Genomic DNA, 14,894 nt, shown 5'->3' on the forward strand with positions numbered 1-14,894 from the left:
CCGTTATTGTACAGCGACAACCAGGAGGACCTTTAATCATCTCTAATGTCAGCACGAGACAGCCTGGAGCATTCCTCATCATCTGTAGTCTGTAATCCTGACTACGGGACAGCCGGAGAGCTGCTCCATCTCCTTCAGCTTCAAGTCTAGATGGATTGTTCAGGATCCTCCGTCACACGGCTCAGACAGACATCAGGGGATGTGTCTTCTGATTCTGATGCGATCACAGGGTCTCTAATGGTGGATGACAGTGATCACAAATATCAGAGTTGAATGTCACACCTGCAACAACTGATGTGTTGGCCACTTTGAGGCAACGGGATAAGCTGTACAATGAATATATATATATATATATATATATATATATATATATATATATATATATATATATATATATATTATGTATCCATTTGAATGCATTTGTACTCTAATACTAATATTATTGTAAATTATCTTTTTAGCACATCCTCTTTGCACTATCATGACTTTGGAGCCACGTTTCGGACACCCTTAGCTCTACTGCCTTTGGCCTCTGAGGGAAACTTCCGGCTCTTAAACGCTCTTCTATGTTCAGCAGCTAGTTGCTTTCTTTGTTCAGTGATGAGCCGTGATGGTCCTGTGTGTTTTTAGCGATTTCTTTAGTGACAGTCGGCTACTGTTCTGTGAAGGACTTCAAGCGACCCCTACACAGTACACCAAGTCATCTGGTCCATTTGTCTTCAAGTGCAGCCTTCTTCCTGTCAAGTGCAGCTTCTTCTTGTCTGCTTTCTTTCTGTGCAGACGCTTTTCTGCTTGCTCTCGCCTCTGTTTGCATTTTTCTGCTAATACCTTCTAATATTCTTGTTTTTTTTCTGTGAGAATCTTTGAGCAGCAGCTCCCGGACACTTGAAAACCACTGGGACTTTTTCTATAGATTTGGCTGGCTATTGCCCTAATTCTGCTAGTTTAAAGATAAATTGCTATAGGCTACTTAGCAGCTAAGCTAAAGGCTACTAAGCAGCTAAGCTAAAGCTAAGGAGCAGCAAGATGCCATCTGCCTACTATCACCTGAAGAATATATCAAGGGTTAGAGGACTTATGTCTCAACAGGATCTGGAGAAACGTGTTCATGCATTTATCTTCAGGAGACTTGACTACTGTAACGGTGTGTTCACAGGTCATTTATCTTCAGTAGACTTGACTACTGTAACGGTGTGTTCACAGGTCATTTATCTTCAGTAGACTTGACTACTGTAACGGTGTGTTCACAGGTCATTTATCTTCAGTAGACTTGACTACTGTAACGGTGTGTTCACAGGTCATTTATCTTCAGTAGACTTGACTACTGTAACGGTGTGTTCACAGGTCATTTATCTTCAGGAGACTTGACTACTGTAACGGTGTGTTCACAGGTCATTTATCTTCAGTAGACTAGACTACTGTAACGGTGTGTTCACAGGTCATTTATCTTCAGTAGACTTGACTACTGTAACGGTGTGTTCACAGGTCATTTATCTTCAGTAGACTTTACTACTGTAACGGTGTGTTCACGGGCCATTTATCTTCAGTAGACTTGACTACTGTAACGGTGTGTTCACAGGTCATTTATCTTCATTAGACTTGACTACTGTAACGGTGTGTTCACAGGTCATTTATCTTCAGTAGACTTGACTACTGTAACGGTGTGTTCACAGGCCTCTGTAAAAAGTCAATCAGGAAGCTGCAGCTGGAGTCCTCACTAAGACCAGGAAAGTGGATCACATCCCTCCAGTTCTGAGGTCTTTGCACTGCCTCCCTGTCCAACAAAGAATTGACTTTAAAATCCTGCAGCTGGTTTATGAAGCACTGAATGGTTTAGGGCCTAAGTATGTTTGTGATCTGCTGCTACCTTATGAACCATCCTGACCCTCAGGTCGTCTGGGACGGGTCTACTTTCTGTTCCAAGAGTCAGAACTAAACATGGAGAAGCAGCGTTCATCTTTTCTGCTCCACACATCTGGAACAAGGTCCTGAGAGCTGCAGGTCTGCTGAGACCCTCAGCTCCTTTAAGTCCACATTGAAGACTTTTCTGTTTGCTGCTGCCTTTAACTGAACCAGATTCAATTACTGCATCTCACTACTGCATTTTATTTCTTAAACTCAGGGCTCTCAAGTTTTTAAGACAGGTAAGAGTGACATCTCTCTCTCTCTCTCGACCAGGTCATGTTTGCGCGCTGCGGCACATTAAATAGCCTAGAGGTTTTTTCAGCGTGAGAAATACGATGTGTGTTCAATGCGTGACACTTGAGAGCCCTGTAAACTGCACTGCAACTTTTATTCAACTTTTATTTTTTATGTTGCTTTTTCTACTTTTATTTTGCTTTTAGACTGTCTTAATGTTTTCTTAACTGTTTTTAAATCTGCATTATGTTTTGATGCTTTTAATGGTTTTATGTGAAGCACTTTGAATCGCCTTGTTGTTGAAATGTGCTATACAAATAAACTTGCCTTGCCTTGCCTTAAATATGCAGTAAATATGAAATATGCAGTGTACCAGTGTGGAGAAACACAACATATTGAAATGTGATCCCTAAAAGAACTCAGCATCGCTTTGGCACATTCAGGAGTTATGGATAACTGGGTGTGAGTAAAGAACAATTCTTCAGGGAACAAACGTATGACTCCAACGTCCGCTGAAGAGAAGCAACATGACGGCATCGCACACAGATCTCATGGAACCTTCCTCACGGTAACACAGGAGACAAACACACGTCATGGTTGCATCTATTTTCCAACTTGAGGCTCGACTGATTATTATCAATAATCTCACAACGATAGTGGATGAAAATAAGCATTCATTTAGTCGGCTATAGATGAGCCTGGACATGGGACAAGATGTTCCATAAAGTACTCCTGACCACTGTGGAGGTGGGCAGAATACTAAAAGAGAAACTTCAGAAGTCATTTTAGTTTGTTTTTGTTCCTGATGGGCAAAGTTTTTGATCTCCATGAGGAAAAAAAATCAATGATGGACAACGTCAAGTCAATCTGTTCTGGGGTTGTGGGTGGAGGGTCAGAGGGGAAGCTCGGTGCTTTGGACACTTACACCCCGCAGAGCAGAGGGTGCTACTTTGTCCTCTCAATGCTGCCGTAGTGCGAGGACCGATGGTGCTGGTCTCCTTCCATACGATTGGTTTCACACACACACACACACACACACACACACGGACGTTTACATATTTCCCTTCTAAAAGTATGATCTGTGTTGCATGGTGAGGGCCAGTATGATCTGCTGACAGGAGTTATGGGTCTGAATGTGAAACCTCTCTGTAGAATGAGGCTCTTTGTGAATGTTATAAACTGGTAGAGATGATGCATACATAAATGTCATGCATGCCCACTGCGCTGTAATGAGGGACACTGAAGATTTAGAAGAGGGATTCACAAACCCAGGGAGCTCCCAGAAGGCTCATGTATTCACACATCCAGTCAGACAGCACAACTTCTGAAGGATTCTTCTCTGCACAGCAGCTTTCTGCAGTAATCCTCTGCAGAAGAAGCACCATTTTATTCTGTTAATGCTAATGCGTTAGCATAGAGCTCAGCTGCTGGCCCCGCCTCCTCCCCGCATCACGCCACTTCTCTACGTGTTAGAAAGAAGGACGGCATGTTCATGAAATATTATACACTGTAAGTATTACTGAGGTATAGCTGAAGCATGCTCATTAAATATTATACGCTGTAAGTATTACTGAGGTATAGCTGAAGCATGCTCATTAAATATTATACGCTGTAAGTATTACTGAGGTATAGCTGAAGCATGCTCATGAAATATTATACACTGTAAGTATTACTGAGGTATAGCTGAAGCATTTGCTTCATTGTTGCCATGTAGCCTAATATATAAATTGAGCATACTCATGTTGTTCTTAAATACAAATCAAGTATGCAATGCATTTGTATTTTTTGGCGCAGAGATAACTAAATACACGATTGAGATATCAGCTCACAAAGTAGAAACAACTGGTTGTTTACACATCTAGCACACTAATATTATTAGCATTCAATATTCACTCTCTTTTTAATAAAGCCCATTTCTGAAGTAAAAGAAAACAATTAAAACATAAAAAGTTATTATTAGATAAAAAGTCATAATTATGAGATAGAAAGTCAAAATTACGAGAATATTCAGCGCCACTGAAGCGCGTGCGCACTTTCTATCTCATAATTATGACTTTTTTATTTTATAATATTTACTTTCTATCTCATAATTATGACTTTTTTATTTTATAATATTTACTTTCTATCTCATAATTAGGACGTTTTTGTTTTATAATATTTACTTTCTATCTCATAATTATGACTTTTTGCCTCATCATTTTGTGTTTCTGAAATGGGCTTCCGTACTTTACCTCTGCGTCTCCATGGCGCAGCTGAAACTTTGGGCTGATGTAATCCTCCAGAGCGTCTGAGACCAATCTAAAGCATGGCGTTGTCTGTTGTTACGTAATGTTTAGCTGAATGAAGCCAGACTACAGAAACAAGTGAGGAACCTTGAAATGAAATGAGTTATTATTTTTGTGTTCAAATTTCATTGCTGACTATATTGGGGAAACATTCATCATTTCCCAATGAGCACACAGTCACACCACAGAGCGCATTATGATGATGATGATGATGAAGACCTGTTCTCCTGTACAGTAACCTCATAGTAACGTTGAGCTATGAGGTTTACTGCCTCTGTGTTTTTACCTCATGAGTCCAAGATATTGTACTCCATTCTTCACTAGAGGAATCCATTATGCGGTGAATGGAGAAACAACTCGTCGACACACGTGTTGGTGACTTGTTCCCAAGAGGCCCGGAGCTTTTGTTGACAGTCTGCCGAACACTCGTCAGTCTGAAGCCAGAATGTAACTCGGGCAAGACTTGCATCAGAAGAGGGAAAAATATCTTTTGATGGTCACATTGGCATCAAAACAACCAGGCCCAGTTTCATGAAGGACCAGCAGACCACTGACACCCCTCTGCCCCATCGCATCCAGCTGCCGACCCCGACCTGCACAGGGGAGACAACAGTGTCACGTGACACGACAGCGATGCCATTAGCTGCTCTGGAACCAATGGGGTTGGCATCCACGGGTTTTATTAGTGTATCGAGGCACTTCCACATTCAGCCACGATTAAATCTGATTTTTGCACTGCGCCAAATTTACATTGAGTGTAGTGGAAGAAAAACCATGTCTGTTTCGACATCACATTGCGAGAAATGCCCAGATCTTTTTTCCATTAGTTATGAAGTATGAGCCGTGACCTCACTGCACATACTCAACTGTCCCACAATGCATTGTGTCTTGGTAGATGTGAGGTTGTATCCTAACAGCTGTCAATACTTTTCTTTGTCTGTTAGATGCTCTCTGAGTTCACCAGCTGGCTTCAAGCTGCTTCTGTCTGCCGTCTGATGTTAGAAGTATTGGTTGAACACGTCTGATGTTAGAAGTATTGGTTGAACACGTCTGATGTTAGAAGTATTGGTTGAACACGTCTGATGTTAGAAGTATTAGTTGAACACGTCTGATGTTAGAAGTATTAGTTGAACACGTCTGCACTTTGTCTACTCGGACTAAAACACCAGACCGTTTTCCTTCAAAGTTATTACTTTAAAACTGTGAATTCCCTGTTGTCATTTTTTTCTCTCTATTTGCTGTTTGGTGTGTGTGTGTGTGTGTGTGTGTGTGTGTGTGTGAGTGTGTGTGTGTGTGTGTGTGTGTGTGTGTGTGTGTGTGTGTGTGTGTCCTACTGTGAGAAAACTGGGATCCAACGAGGGAAACCAAAGTCCATTTAAAGTCCTGCTGAGATAGAAATGATCATCTCTCACACACATTCAGACGTTCATACTACTTTAGTAGAGGAAAGAGTTCTTACTGGTAATTAAATCCAAAAGGCAATAACAGGAAAGTCTTGTTCATGATCAACTGCTCCTCTCTTGTCACATTTCTGCTGCGTGACTTAAGGCTCGCAACCACGCCGACAGAAAAATGATAGTCAACATATTATGAGCCAAGAATATGTTACATTATAAATATGTTTTATATCAGCTGAAACTAAAAAAGAGAATGGTTTGTGTTGAAGTAGCGCAACGACGTAGCGCAACACTGTATCGCAACGACGTAGCACAACACTGTATCGCAACGACGTAGCGCAACACTGTATCGCAACGACGTAGCGCAACGAGGTAGCGCAACGACGTAGCGCAACGACGTAGCGCAACGACGTAGCGCAACTACGTAGTGCAAATGACATAGCGCAACGACGTAGCGCAACGACGTAGCGCAACGACGTAGCGCAACGACGTAGCGCAACGACGTAGCGCAACGACGTAGCGCAACGACGTAGCGCAACGACGTAGCGCTTATTTACTTATGTAGTGTTAAAATACAAGCATAATGTTGTTTAACCAACGTTACGTCAACATTCCCTTTTGGACACGAACAGCGGCCTCCTGGGTGACAGACCTGTGTTTGTTTGACGACCAATCAGAACAACAGAGGAAGACAGGAGCTGGGCAATGAGAAAATAAGCTAATAGGGAAATATAATTAGAATACATGTAGTGTATTTGTGAAAAACAATTACATTATAAAAAAGCTATAACTTTTAATTATAAAATTAAATTAAATTAAAGAATACAAATATTTTTTTTACATTATAAAATAACTGTGATTGTGTTTAGGCCAGCAGAGAAGGCTTAGCAGGCCCTGACGGCCACCACTGGTGGATCTACATGAGACCTGATGGCTGCTAACAACCCTCATCCCAGCCAATCACAAACAGTAAAACACATAATTCATGTTCAATATCACACTATGCAATCATACTTTTGGGGCTCTATTGTCGACATTGTATTATCGCTAATTACCTCTAAAATATGGCGGTAACAGTGCGGACTCAAAGTGCATAGAATAGAGCGCTACACTCATTGACACTAACACCTCTCAGGTCAATTCAATTCAATTCAGTTTATTTTATATAGCCCAACATCACAAATACAAGTTTGCCTCTGAGGGCTTTACAATCTGTACACATGACATCCCTGTCCCGGGACCTCACATCGGATCAGGAAAAACTCCCCCAATAAAGATAGTAATAACCCTTTCACAGGGAAAAAAAGGGCAAGAAACCTGAGGGAGAGCAACAGAGGAGGATCCCTCTCCCCGGATGGACAGAAGCAATAGATGTCATGTGGCCAGAATGAATAACGCATCAGAGTTACAGCACATTCAATGAATGTGACAGAAATTATTCATATAGGTCATGAAGAGGACATCTGCTCCGTCACTTCTTTGTGTACTTCAATGAATTCAGTTATTGAAGTGGTGATCTAGTGGGTAATGGAAGAGCACTGCTTTCTATTCATTTAAGATCAGACCAATTCTTTGATTTCAGAATGATTTCAATTTCTTGACTAATGAAGGAGAGAGTTACATGTTTATAAATGACAGCTGCTTTCTGTCATCAGTGTTGACATTATCCACGGGCCGCTCTCCCTGAGCACCCTGAGCACCCTGCCCTCCGGATCTCCCCGTTTCCTCTCTGTCTTCTAAAGATGGAGGATTTCTTACTCCCGTACAATCAACAAACCTTTGACAGAGAAAAAGTGGCCCAGCAGTACTTCTGTGATCCGGGCCACGGATGACTGGTGTAGTCCTGTGCAGCAGACGAGGCCTCAGAAGGCTTTCTGTCTGTTGTCTGTCCAAGGGAAAGTTTCCAAGGTCACGCCTACGCAGAAATTGGTTTCGGCGCTTAAGAGCCGAGCTGTAAACAAAGAGAAAAGTCAAGGTCACGGTATGTTTCTCCATCTCTGTCCCTGCTCCTCTCTCACCCACAAACCTTCATCTCCTCTTGTTTTTGCTGTCGCATTCTCCATCTCTTTTTTTTGCTCTCACTGTCTGTGTTAACATTTTTCTTTTTTTTCTTGTGCGATTGTGTGTGAGGGCGTCTTTAGTGTGTGTGAGTTTCGGAGGGTTTATTTTTCCGTGGGGATGGAGGAGCAAAGCACAATTGGCTGGGGCTTAACTTACTTTACATAATTGTTGCCTATAAATGCATTTCCAACGCCGGGGGTTTAAGCGCCTGATATGCTTAACGGAGAGAGAAATAGGGCTGAGGCTGCTGCAAGTCATCCTGATGATGGAGAGGCAGAGGTCACGCGGGGCGACCGAGGCGGCAGCAGGAGAGAGAGACGCTCCTGGACTGTTTGCCTGCATGTCCTGCTGCCGCCTTATCCACTCTGCAGACTGACTGTGAGGACGCATGAGCTGCAGCGCACCGCAGCGCATCGTCCTACTTCCTGGTGTCACACACTCTTACTCTGAGAACGCGGACCAGGGGAATGAACACATATTGCACTACCAGTGGTGTCTGAGGCCATTTCCTGTTTCCATATATACGGCCCATTGATCAGGCATTGAAAACCGATTGATCCTTGATCCTGCTTTTCTCTAAAAAGTTGTAACTAGTTGTAAAATACAGTTAATCTTAGCAAATACAAAAAAAGAAAGAGACTGCCACGTTCATGCCAATGTCCGCATGCTAAGTAATACGCTCTGTATAAGCTGTAATGTTTACCGTGTTCGTTATCTTACTTTAGCTTGTTAGCATGCTGCTCACAAAGTGCGGCTGATGGGAATGTCAATGGTTTTGCAGGTATTTGATCATAAATATCTCAAAGTATTGGACAAAATGTTAAATTTGATGTGAAGATCAAAGTTGTTTCTGTTGATCCTGAGGGGAACATGAAGGATGTTTCATGAAGAAGCAAACGTGTACCGGTGACCAGCAGCCTCTCAACGTCGGCCTCTGGAGGCTTTCCCGCCAAGACTGATCACTATTGACTTCCCCCACTGATGATATTGCTTAAAAAACCACGATATACCAAATGATCGTCCAAATAAAAAGCTGGTGATGGAGACGGTCATAGTTTTATTTGTTTATCCAATGTTGCAATACCCTCAAGTGGTAAGCCCAGTTTAGCACAAGGACACCCTAACCCAATACCTCTGGTCCATCATAGCGCTACTTCCTGCCCTGGAACGCTCTGCCATGTGGGTTTGACTACGCAGTTCATCAACAACCTCTCTGCTTCTGTTCTGCGGGTTCTGTTGCTGTGATATGTTTCACTTGTGGGGGATACAAAAAAAGACAGTTTTCCAAATGCAGTGTCATGAAATAATATCTTGGGTTTTGTCTTTTACACACACACAGACTGTCGTTTGGCAGTAAAAGCATTAAAATATCCTTTTGTTTTACCAGAATTATTACTTAAATTGCCCCAAAGGCACAACGCCAAAACGGAAAAGAACAACTGCCAGAGCAATCTTTTCTTTAATTACAGTTTGATCTTTCCTTCTCATATTTCTACCTTAGTGGCTCTGCTTTAAATCACCCAGCTCCCTGCTCTCTATTGTAAAGATACCACATTGGTATTTGTGTCAATTACAGACCGGTGGAGTCTGTGCCAGAGCCGATGCCTTCCCTCCGTGGAGGATAGCGCTTGATTTAAAGTCTTACTTTACTCAGACTATTCAAGTCAAAATGGAGTTTTCTGACCTCCGGCTTCACAGTAAGGACAGCATGTGTATTTCCACTCTTGGCGACTGCCAGCAAGGACTCGTTCTGATAATATAGCTGCTTCTTTGTGTTGGCCTCCACCTCCACACAGAATGGGCATTGATCAAGTGTCTTCCGTGGAAGAGGGCCCAGCGGATCAAGAGCTGCTGGAGGAGGCCGTACAGTTGGAGTCCATCCGCCTCCCTGCCTTCAAATCCCCTCATCTGCTGGAGGCCGCCCGGCGTCCTGTGCTGGCCGTTTTGTCCGCCAAGCCTAAGCCCAATCATCCGTGCAGAGCGAGGCCAGCTCCTCCTCTGGCTGCGGCCCCGGTCCACATCCCAGCCGCCGCCTTTCTCTTCTGGCCGGATAAGAGGATTCTTTTTTCTTCCCCGGCAGCGTTTTTCTTCCCACCTGAGATGCCAGCTGCTGACGGGGCTGAGGTGAGGTTGTCAAATGTAGTTTCAACAGCCACGTCGTGTCTTTCCAGGGGTGCTGCTGCTATCCTCCCGTTTCTGCCTGTTTTCTCTCACTGCTGCGGAAGCAGTGGGCGGGATGCTGAGCGGTCCACAGCTAATATTAGCTTATTCACCAGAATCCTGGTTGTATGTGTAATTCCTACCAATATACCTGTGTATAATAAAGAAAACAGATTAAGATGGGATATATTCATGCAACTAAAGTTCAAGGTGGAGGCTTAACAGCTTTAATGAATTCAAAGACTTACAATGATGATGACAACTGTTAAGTTATTGCTTCGCTAACAAATGGCACAAGAGTGCAAACCTCCGCCAACTCTGAGCCCTTCTCAACAGGCTTTTCAAAGCCTGATGCTCACTCATCATTTGCCTCTCGAGTTAGATTTTCAGTGAAAATTTACATTTTTCAGATACAAGCATTATTTAACATGAGGCCATTGTCTTCCAGTGGAAGAGGTGTGAGTCCATACAGACATCTGGCAGCTTGCATCCCCTTCAGGAGACGCTTGATGTGAAACAGCGTAGATACATCCACAGAGGTCCTGATAGACGGACGCATATCTCAATACAACAAATATTAAAATATACAAACGTATTTAGACTTCGTCTTTGTTTGTAATACCAAGTCTGACTAAAAGGGATAGTTGTAACGTAAAATAAGAATGCTTGTTACGCACCACAACAAAAAGTAAAGGTCAGCTTGGAGTCACACAAACTGAGGTCTCCTGGGTGAAAGTCTGTTTAATCCATCATCCTGTTTAGTCTTGTTTTGCTCATTATAGCGATATATTAAATATGATATAGTTGTTCTGGCCGTCTAATACTATTGGGATGGGTTTACATTTGAGTTAGTTGACTATCTTTTTTTAAATGCAACTCATGTGATTATAGGATGTGAAGGGCGTCTAACTCTTTCATTGCATTGGTGCATTGAAAGTAGCATTGACACACAAGATGTGTTCACTGCCGTCATAAATGTCATAGAAACATTGGCCTGAGGTGTAAAAGCATGATTTAAGTAGTTATGTTCATGTGAGCTTCTCTCTTCCATCAGGCGTGTGAGAGATGGCTGATGAAGCAACACAGATCCAATAATCCGACATATCTCTATCTAATCAATACAACCAGGAGCAATATGGCCGACCAACTTCTTCCAACAACCGGCAACATGGAATCCGGGATATCTTTTTCACAGAAAGGAAATCAGTCTACAAGAAAAATAAAAACACTCAAAATGAATTCATATTTTTTTGGTCAATAAATGACATTGCTTTACATTGCAAGGTTGAATCTCAGCACAGATGCCGTGTTATGCACTGCAATGTAAGCAGCCACGTGAAACATGCCAGTCATGTTCGTGTTCATGTTCATGCAGAGAAAGTAAAGAACACTTGTGTATCTTTCAGGACCTTCCCCTGCTAAGAGGCCATTTCAACCATGAATCATCTTTCATCTATTTAAACTCCACACACAAAGTGCACTGTCCTTCTGTCTGTGTTCAGCATCCTTGTTGCTCTGGAAGACCTTTTGTTGTTCTCAGCTAAACAACCACGTAGCCTCTCTAACCCGCTCTCTCTCTTCTTATCCCAACAGCCCATGCGCTCACCTTTCAACTTTGCCAATATTTTGAGCCAAAATATACTGTATATTAATTGAATATTCCATTTTTTTTCTCTGAACATTACCCATTTCTGTCATTTGTATTTTATTTGTACTACCTAGAAAGGCCCTAATAAACTTTGCTTATTCTCAGTCATTTTAATGAGGCAGCAGCTGAAAGTCTATCCTGCCGTTTGCCATCAGCTGGAAGACAACGACAGGCTATGTGGATATTTGGTTCACTTTGATAATATATGAAGCTTTCAATGGACATTTTCAAAAAACATATTGTTTTGTAAAGAGCATTTTACATCAACATGATGGGAAAAGCAGAGGAATTGAATATTGATGCACTTTGTCTCAGAACAATTCTAATCTCACAACTGATTGTGATGGTCTTCCCCGTGAGACCAGTGGCTGAGCAGCAGGGGGTCCAGCAGCAGGTCCAGCGTCCCGTGTGCAGACAGTGCTGCCGACATGAGACGAGCGTGATTGATCCCCGCGGGTTCAATGTGTGCGACGGTTCGTTGGTCACACGCTCCCGCTGGCTGTCAGACCCAATGTTCCCTAATAAGTGCATCCTCCCGTACTCATTACTGCTGGAAGGTCAGCCGTATCATCTGCACCTCTGGTTCATTTAGGGAGATCACACTCGTATCCCTTCCCGCTCCGGTGATGTGAGAAACACAAACACTGCTAATTGCTGCTTCCTCGGTCGCTAAACAGTAATCAAAGCTGATGCCGATGACGGGAGCGCCCGTATGAGTGGAGCCGGAGACGGGAGATGCTGATGGGAAAAAGAAGTCCAAACGTTACATTTACAAGAGAAAAGAAAGTCTCTTCTTGAAACAAACATTCAAGGCATTACAAATGTGAGTTATTAGCAACAGAAAATAGAGCAATGTCAAGCATTGATAGAGAAATGAAACACCGGCCAACTCAGACATAGATTAGTAATCATGCCGAGACAGACGAACCCCCATCATCCCTTTGTGGGCGGGAGACCCCTGGCTTCTCTCCCGGGGGAGCGAGGCTGGGCGGAGGAGGAAAACATCCTGGATGTGTGGGTGACAGCTGAGAGAAAAGGGGTTTGGTAGAGACAGACATATATCTATGAGAGACATACATATATCTATAAGAGACAGACATATATCTATAAGAGACAGACATATATATATGAGAGACATACATATATCTATAAGAGACAGACATATATCTATGAGAGACATATATCTATGAGAGACATATATCTATGAGAGACATACATATATCTATAAGAGACAGACATATATATATGAGAGACATACATATATCTATAAGAGACAGACATATATCTATAAGAGACAGACATATATCTATAAGAGACAGACATATATATATGAGAGACATACATATATCTATGAGAGACATATATATATATATATATGAGAGACATACATATATGAGAGGCAGACATATATCTATGAAAGACACATATCTATAAGAGACATACATATATCTATGAAAGACAGGCACATATATATGAGAGACATACATATATCTATAAGAGACAGAAAAGAAAAGTATGGAACACTAACAAAGCTTGTAATCTTTTACTGAGGTAAAGGTCGAAATACAAAATGTTTTTGTTGTCCATTTAAGTGCTTAATTTTCAACAAAATAAAAATGTTTTCATGAGAATTCAAAAGATAAGGATGGAGTTAGTTTTCTCAAGGTCAACATCTCAAGAAGAAGCTACTCTCACACTGTGTTGGTTCATCTCTCCATTCTTTCTGACTCCAAGCTCTTATAACTACAGAAGTGTTGCACAGAAATATCTTTTGTAGTTTTGTGCGAATGTGGCTTAACCAGGAATATATAGTGCATTTGTTGCTCAAATAAATACACATTAATGCTCTTGTGAGCATTTACAATATTTGGAGACAAATGAGATATGACATGTTAAAGTGAACTTTAGAAGTGCTGAGCTAGGCTACTTGTTCCCAACTATTTCCAGTCTTTATGCTAAGCTAACGAGCTACTGGCTCGATAGCTCCGTTCTCACTGTACAGACATGAGAATGCTATGAATATGTTCATCTAAATCCTTGCAGTAGCTGTTCCTTGTATGTTCATGGTCATGAAGACCATCAACGGAGCGCTGTGGCAGAAAGACGAACAGAAGAACAAGATCAATCAGGCTGTCGATACTCAGAAGGATGATGCCTCACGGCGGTGAGACTCCATGGGATTATAAGAGCCACGAGACGTGAACATATGTCCATGTAGTCCTACAGTAAACTACTGACATGGCTTTAAGGCTCCGGGACCCTTTTAATGTCACATTTTGGCCCCTTTTGTCAATTTTCATTTCAGTTATATTTCAAACGTAGTGGTTTATTATATGAATATATCTATATATACATGTGTATTTCCAGTGGCGTAAGCTCCCCTTTGGAAGCGTGTGGTGGTACGGGGGCTGTGGGACTACAGGCGCTATCTTTGAACATGCAGCCAAGCTAACATCTCCTAATGTATAGGTATGCATATTCAGCCTGGAACCGGGTTCAAAGGAACACTTTGATCTGTCAGGCTGCTGCCCAAGATGTTTGAGGCTTGTTAGGAGATTAAGGATTTGTAACTTAAGAGCTGCTGATATTTTCCGCCCAGTAACACATCCTTTAGTCTCACTGGTTGAAATGGTGCCTTTTGGAAACAGACGAGCGCTGCTGCTTCACGGCAGAGCCTGCTTCCTGTGCTCTTGAGCAATACACCTGACAGGTGCAATACTGGAGCGTTTGGGTGCAACAGCTGAGGCACACACCTCCACGCAGAGCGAGCTGTACCCAGCATGCCCTTGGGTCTACATTGAGGGTCTACATTGCACACTACATGTACGTTGAACTAGACGAGTGAGGAGCTCCCTCTCCTCTCAAAGAAACAACATCTCACCCAGCTGCCCCCCCCAGCTCCCTCACCTGAAGTCAACTAGAGGAACATTTGTCGTGAAAATCGAAGGTCGACAGAGAGACACGGAGACGTCTTCACCATCCAGAGGCATTTATTCACTGTGAGCTCATTCAGAATCTGATCATGTTTCTTTCCCTCACAGCTTGTTTAAAGTTTGTTAAAAAATGTAAAAAGGTTTAGGAAATCTGTTTCTTTCAGTCAAAAAGATTAAATGCAGTGCACATTTGAACTAAGAGATACTATTTGATTACTTTCTTGAAGACAATATTTATTTTCTGAAATGTGAAGTGTGACCATTGGTTATG

This window comes from Taurulus bubalis, assembly GCF_910589615.1.
Source record: "Taurulus bubalis genome assembly, chromosome: 13".
NCBI classification, from domain to species: Eukaryota; Metazoa; Chordata; class Actinopteri; order Perciformes; family Cottidae; genus Taurulus; species Taurulus bubalis.